The following is a 7,359-nucleotide window of genomic DNA, read 5'->3' as shown; positions in this document are numbered from 1 at the left end:
AATCATTCATTCTATCATTTGCTCAAACCCCACTGTGTTTCAGGCATTTTGTAAATACATTGGGAATGGACCCAGAGGGCCTTTCTGAGAATTGTGAGTTAGACTCAGATACTCGCCCAGGCCCAGAACATCCACGACCTTTTGCCTTCAAATACCAATGATAATTTGTCTTGTGGTCCTAAGATGTTAATCGGAGCTGCTTATAACGGACAGCCTCTGAAACTGGCTTCTCTCCCCAGTAGCCCCAGATGTTCTACCCTGGACCCTGATGACATTAGGTTGGGGGATTGTAAGTGCAGTCACTTTGTTGCCAGGTCCACTTTCTTTCCAGTACCTCTGAATCAAATGTCAACCTGTTTTCATTGTTCCCTACCTGATTAGCTGGAGCTGGATATACTGAAGGAATGAAAGTTTTCTGAGCTGACTGCACTGATAAACCTAGAAGCAGACCATAGTGATAAATACTTCATAATTTTCAGAAGTCAGCATTAACTGCTGAGTAGCAGAGTGGACTTAAATTTGTGTTTTCAGTGGAAATGATCACCGTGATGTCCTTACTGCCTCCTAACTCAGGAAAGGAACAACTGGCTGGTCCCTGGAACTCCCTGCCTGACTGGTGATTGCCCACAGACTTCTAAAACACTCTTTACCCTGAGATGTGAATGTTGCCCATGGCCTTCAGCTGGTGGATGATATCTGGGCCTGAGATGACAGTATCAGGTATTTCTGAAGACATCCTGGGGAAATGTGGGGATTGCCATGGTGCCTCTGAGCTTACCTCTAGAACAGACACTTTGATAAGTACTTTTGCTTCTTTCTCTGAATTCTAAATCAGCCCTAGAATGCTGGATGATAATTCTGAAACAAGCCCTACCCAGTCAATTTTCCTGAAGTTTCATGAGGATTCTGAAGAGTGGTGACAGGTGTTGGACTAAAATAAGGGAGGAAGGCCGAGGTGAGGAGAGCACTCAGAAGCAGTGGGCAGACAGACGTCATCCAGAGACTTGCAGAAAATAGGACCAAAGCCATGGCCCCCAACAGGAGTGGCAATCCTAAGTGCAGTTTTAGTTGCACTTTTGAGATAATGAAAATACAAAATCAGTCACTTAACCTCTTTTAACATCAGTTTATTAATCTGCAAAACATTGACGTGCTACCTCACAGCATTCTTCACATACAATAAGAAACAGCATGTTAAACTAAACAAAGTTTAAGAAGTGATGCAAATATACTATTAGGGTAGATTGTAGATTATAGTTCTATCACTTATCTCTTTCTTATTTTCTGAGAAGCTCTTATGAACATTGATTTAATTATTTCTTTTCCCTCTTTATTTATGAGCATACATGTCTTATTCAAGATTTAAAATATCACTTGGAAATTAACAAGGGGTTTCACAAATATAGTCATATTCCTTATCTGTTCCCAATATTTTGTCCCAAAATGTTGCTTTTAAAGAAACAAAAGAGCTACTTATAAAATTGTGGTAGAGTCAAGGCCGCCTATAAACAAATGCTCACCAGCCAACAGAAGAAATCTATCCTGCAATATGGGTGACTTTCCCAGTGTACCATGATAGTTCCTTAAAGCTGTTATGAATTATTCCATAAACCTGTATTTAGAGACTTTTTTTAAAAAATATCTTTTTAATGACTTATACACCAGCGTGGAGACTCGTGATGTAAACAGCCTCATTTGTCTGCTCTGTGCTTTGGGAGGGACAGGGACTCCATCTCCCACCTTGGCTGAGATAAAACATGTCTTGTAAATTAATAAATAATTTCCTAACTAACATGGCAAAAAAAGAAAAAAAAAGCCCAAACGAGACCTAGTTTCCATCCAGGGACAGGATGTTTCTGGACACCCCCGGTCGCTGCTCTTCCTAAGGGCCTGGCTGTGGCTACTGAAGGGAGGATGTAGTGAGAATGGCTTCCCTTCTGCTGTTTGCTGCTGTCTGCACTGGCCAAGAACCTGCTCCCATCTGCCCGGGCTGATGGAGTCTCACTCTTGAGAAAAATCTTGCTGGGGCAGGTCCTCTGGCAGCCCCAGCACCTTACCCTGAGTCATAGGAACTTGAGACTTTGTCCAAACCTTGGCTGGAAGGCTTGTCTTGGCACTCAACTCTTAGCTAGTGGATTTATCACATTAAGACTGTACCTGGGCCTTTTTCATGATGACTTGGGTCCCAATCTTCGGAGCAGCTGAAAAAACAGCTAGCGCCACCTGTGGATGCACCCACAATGAAATCAGAGGCCACGTGAGGTTTGCAAGGTGGAGTGGCCTGTAGTTTTTACTCGGGCACTATGGCAATGCAGACCCAAACCAATTGTGCCAGTTCTTGCTGGGTGGCAAAGTATTGTCAGGCTTTGTGGTCACTCCTGATTTCTGTTTGGAAGCACAGTTCTCTTTCTAATGAGAACGGAAAATTGGAAAGGCCTGTAAAATTGGAAAGCCTGTAAAAGGCTGTAGAGTGGAGATGTATAAAATGTACACTCACCCATGTTTTAGGGGTCGACACCATGGACTTTTATCTCACTCACCAAATTCCTCACACATACAGCTCACTCCCTGCGGCCTCGGCCATCTCAGGCACCACAAAATCCTCACTGCTTGAAATTCACTTATGGAGTTCAACAAACAACTTTCTTTAAAAAAAAAAAAGGCAGTAAAATCTCAGAATTTCTGTGCAACGCTTGTAACCTGCCCACTTATTAAATAAACAGAACACCAAACTAACCAAAAGCTACGCAGCTGGCAGGCTGCCCTGGGCAGAGCCCTGCCCGTCTGACAGGGACTACGGTGGCACGGGAGCAGGGCGTGATCATGCTGGAAGAAATGAGAGGTGGTCTCATTCCCTGACTTTCAAACTCTCATCTCAGGAGCCCTCAGTCCTAACACTGTATTCAGCAGCTGGAGTTACCTGGCCATGTAAAAGGACGAGGGAAGGCAGACCGTCCTCAACTTCTTCCTGTGTTTCTAGCAGGGAAGGAAGGCAATGGCTTCAGTTCCTCTGCCTCTAAGTAACAAGGCAAAGGCCTCCCTAACGCAGGCAGACAGGATGTGGGGAAGGTCTTGTGTCTTTTCCTAACTCAGAATTTCTGAGTCAGTGGCTCCCAGAGAAAGACTGTCCTCTTAGCACGTGACCCTGAAGACTTCTAGCACCAAAGGCTGGCTAACACCTCCGACCCTGTCTTCAGGTAAAGGGGATGAGAGGCAGAACCCTTCTCCTGACTGGTGCCTGCAGGAGGCAAGAACGAGCATCTGCTATGCCCCAGCCCGATTTCCCCCGTCTCAGCAGGAGAGGGGAGAGGTGAGGGTGCAGATGTTCTGGGCAGGTCAGTGCAGTTTGATGAATGCCTCCAGATCTTCCGGGATGAAGCCCTTGTAAGGGATGTTGTTCTTATCCAGGGCCCGGGCCGCAAGGTACTGCAGGGTCACGTAGTTGAAGGGCTGCATGATACCCTGGCCAGCAGCTTCTCTTCCAGCAGCTCCTCTTCCAGCAGCTCGTAGGCCGTCTTCTTGAAGGCGTTAGTGGCATCCGTGTGGGCCCCTGCTTCAATCAGGGCATTCACGATGGCCGGGCAGTTGTTCTGGGCTGCTATGTGTAGCGGGGTGTTGTTGTCAAAATCCCTGCTGTCCCGGTTCGCCCCGCAGTCGAACAGCACTTTGACCACGTGCAAGGAGGGGAATCTGCCCACGGGGTAGCGGCCCACGTTTGTGGTGTCCTTGTCCACAGCCATGTGCCGAGGGGTAAAGCCGTTCTTGCCCCTGGGTGCGCACTTGAGCAGGCGGTAGATGGTCTGGTGCTTCAGGTGCTCCTGGCTGGGGGTGCACTCCACTTTCTCCAGCAGGTAGAGCAGGTGGAGGATGATGGCCAGCATCTTGTTTAACTGGGCCGAGTCTCTGGGCTCCCTGAGCAGCTGCAGGGCCCATTCCACTTCCCGCACCCCTTTGGTGAGGACCCCCATGAGGTCTGCAAAGCCGATTTGGGTGCCTAGGCTGCCTTTGGCAGCCCGGTCCGGCAGCACATAGGAGAAGAGTTCGGCGAAGGAGAGGGAGCTGCTGGCGGTCATGGGGCTCAGAGGCTCCAGGTTGCTCTGTTCCATGTCCAGGGCGTACTTCCACAAGCGGATGTAGCACTCGATATTGCCCGAGTCGGCGTACACGGCGCCCCTATAACGGATATAATAGAAAGTGTTGGGGTGCGAGGGACTGAGGATGCGCTCCCGGATCAACAGGGCCTGCATACGCATCTCATCGGGGTCGGTGATCAGCGCCTCCAGCTCCTCGGTGGTGTTGACCTCCCTGGAATAGTCATAGGCCAGGACCAGCTGTGGGGCCTCCGGTTTGGGCAGGTACTCGCCCCGCTGGTGACGCAGCTCCATGGCCCGCCTCCAGTGTTTAAGGGCCCCAAGCAGATCTCGTTTCTTATCCACAGAGGTAGATCCCAGCAATTCCAAGGCTTCCACGGCAGCTTCCCGGCTGGTGGGACAGCAGCTTTGGTAAGATTCCCCGTTCAGTGGTTCCTCAGGGGAGAAGCTGCAGCACGGAGCCCCCTGAGGCTGCGCACACCCCTGGCTGGTGGAGGAGCCTTCTTGGGGCAGCCCAGGCTGAGCCTCTCCCCCTGTGACCTGCTCCTGGACGGGTTGCTCCTGGACGGGCTACTCCACGATGTTGGTGTCGCCAGTCACGCTGGCCAGGAGCAAAGGGGTCATGCGGTAGCCATCACGTTCCATGCGGGCCTTGTACCCCAGCAGCAGCTGCAGGATCTCCAGGCTGCTGGACTCGGCACAGTAGTGCAGGGCAGGGCCGTGTTGCCCTTGGCGCTGCGCCAGTTCACCTGGGCGCCCTGCTCCAGCAGGTAGCGGGCGATCTCACGGTGGCCCTTGTAGCACGAGATCATGAGGCACGTGTGGCCGTGCCGGTTGGCCACCTCCAGGTTGGCCTGGTGTTCGCCGACCAGGTAGCGCACCACCTCCAGGTGGCCCTCGAAGCAGGCGGCGCGGAGGGGCGTGGAGTTGGTGCGCGCGGTGGTGCGGTTCACCGAGGCCAGGCACCACTTCCAGGTGGCCGGCGCCCACAGCGGCGGCGCGCCCTCGATGGTCTCGCCATCGAAGTGCACCGAGCCACCGGCCTCCACGCTGGCGCCGCACCGGTCCACCAGGTACTCCACCACGTCCAGGTGGCCGTAGCGGGCGGCGATGAGCAGCGGCGTCCCCCTGCCGGCCACCTAGCCAGTCAGCTCGTCCCCTTCCTCCCGGCTCCGGCCGTGAGCAGCTTCTGGAGCAGCTGCAGCTTGCAGTCATGGGCGGCGTTGTACACGGCGGTGCGGAGGTCCATGGTTCGGGCCTCCGCCAGGCCATGAGCAGGCCGCAGAGGGAGGGGAGACAGAGGATCAGAGCCCAGACGGGCGGGAGCCAACCTTCACCGTCTCCCTCGCAGCCATCTTAGGGTGTCTAGAGACTTTTAAATATGCAGATTATTGACCTGAGAAACCATTTTGTCTCCAAAGGAACATTTGCAGGCTGTCGTGCAAATCTGCATTTCAGCAACTTTCACATTATGATCTTAGTGAATTCTTGACCAGATAGACTTGAACAGCTGCCACCCATGCTTGGGAAGTCCCTTTACTCGAGAAGAGAAAATAGCTCATTTGTTTGCAATTCTTTCCTGAAAGTATATAAGGGCAATTTTCTACGTTGTGAACTAGTATCAGAGCAACATTTTCCCTGAAAGATCATAGCTCATTATACTATTTAGGAACAAACAAAAATATATACAAACATTTTTTGGGGAGTTTTATAATTTGTGCCCAGAAGGGACAAGTTTCTTTTCAGATTAAGTTTTAAAAAATGTTCCTTTATTCAAGCTGACATGGAGCTTATAACTGAGAAAACCTCCCTCTGAAATTAGAATGCCTTACATTTGTATAACATGTTATACTTTTCAAAGTGCTTTCAGGCACATTATTTCATTTGATCTTCAAAACAGCTCAGTGAGACAGGTAAAGTGGGTGTTTTTATTCATCACTTTTTAGATAAGGAAATAGGTTCAGACTACAGATATTATCTGAGTATCTACTAACTTCATTGTATTGTGCTAGGTGTCATAGAGGATAAAATAACATGTATTCCTAAAAGAAGAATCTTGGTTTTAGATAAGACATAACAACACAAAGCTAAATAATACATAACCATACAATATGGTCAAAAGATGACAAAAGACAATATATGGTCAAAGTATTAGAAGCACAAGCAAACTGTGTTCTGGCAGATTAAGGGAGACTTCTTAAAGCAGGTGCCACCCGAATATATATGCCTGGAAGGAGGTTTGGAATTTGTGGAATATTTACTCTTTGGCATCAAAATCACCTCCTCATATAACCTTAGAATATAAGAGATTTTGGCATTCATCTAGTTTGTTCTGATACTCGATGTTGGCACTCCCTATGGCCCCCTAAGCAAAGATGTTGGAATAGCTGTGAGTCTTAACAGTTCTATCTACACGCAGCAGCAATCTCCGTTTCCCTAATTCCACCCTTTGTTGACCAGAGTAAAACAAGACTAATCTATATTCTCTTTCTGTGGAAAGCCTGTAATATGTCTGTAGTCAGCATGATAGCTTGATCTGCCTTTAGTCTTTTCTTCTTTTCATTTAATCTTAAAGTTTCTGGAGATACAGTCATTATTTTACTGCTGGGCCCCTATTTTATTTATCCAAATTATCTATAACTTTGGCCATCGCGAATTGATACACTATTGTAGATATGCAGATTTGAATGAGGCTCTAAAAACTATTGTTATCTTTTTAATTCACTGCCAGCATGTCTGTTAATACTGCTAGTTGTGAACATTTCTCAATATAAAGTAACTTTTTTGTAAAAGTTGCATAATTAATATGCCTGGAATGAGTTATGAATGTCTTCCTAAAGAAAAAAGGCCACCTTCATTGTGATGGCTTTTTTCTTTTTCTTTTGTATTTTTGTTAAGCCATTCATGATCTATGCATGCCTGCACAGATGATACTTGCTTAAGGAACTAACACCAAAGCTCTAATATAGTAATAATTTTTGGTATTTTGTTTCTCATTTTTATTACTGGGAAAGTAAAAATTAATCACTCATGTAAATTAATAATCCAATACTGACCTCTGGTGTGTAACGATGAAATTGCTTACTGGATGAACTAGTGGATGCTTAGGAAGAGTTTTATGTTTTAATATAAGAACATTTTTCTCCAAGCAAAGAAGCTTCCTAGGCTATAATTACAAATGTGGAAATTGGGAAACGTAACACTAAACTAACTGAATGTAGAGAATGTATCTACGGTAGTTTTTTTTAATTATTATACTTTAAGTTTT

General features: G+C 47.4%; 1 pseudogene; it reads right to left on the bottom strand.

The window, feature by feature from the left end:
• Positions 1 to 3,336: 3,336 nt before the first annotated feature.
• LOC129019041 (protein fem-1 homolog A-like) lies at positions 3,337 to 5,340 on the bottom strand (annotated as a pseudogene).
• Between the last annotated feature and the right edge of the window lie 2,019 nt (positions 5,341 to 7,359).

This window comes from Pongo pygmaeus, chromosome 17 (genome assembly GCF_028885625.2).
Source record: "Pongo pygmaeus isolate AG05252 chromosome 17, NHGRI_mPonPyg2-v2.0_pri, whole genome shotgun sequence".
NCBI classification, from domain to species: domain Eukaryota; kingdom Metazoa; phylum Chordata; class Mammalia; order Primates; family Hominidae; genus Pongo; species Pongo pygmaeus.
The sequence above is the reverse complement of the archived record's forward strand: the minus strand, read 5'-3'. Positions and strand labels throughout refer to the sequence as shown.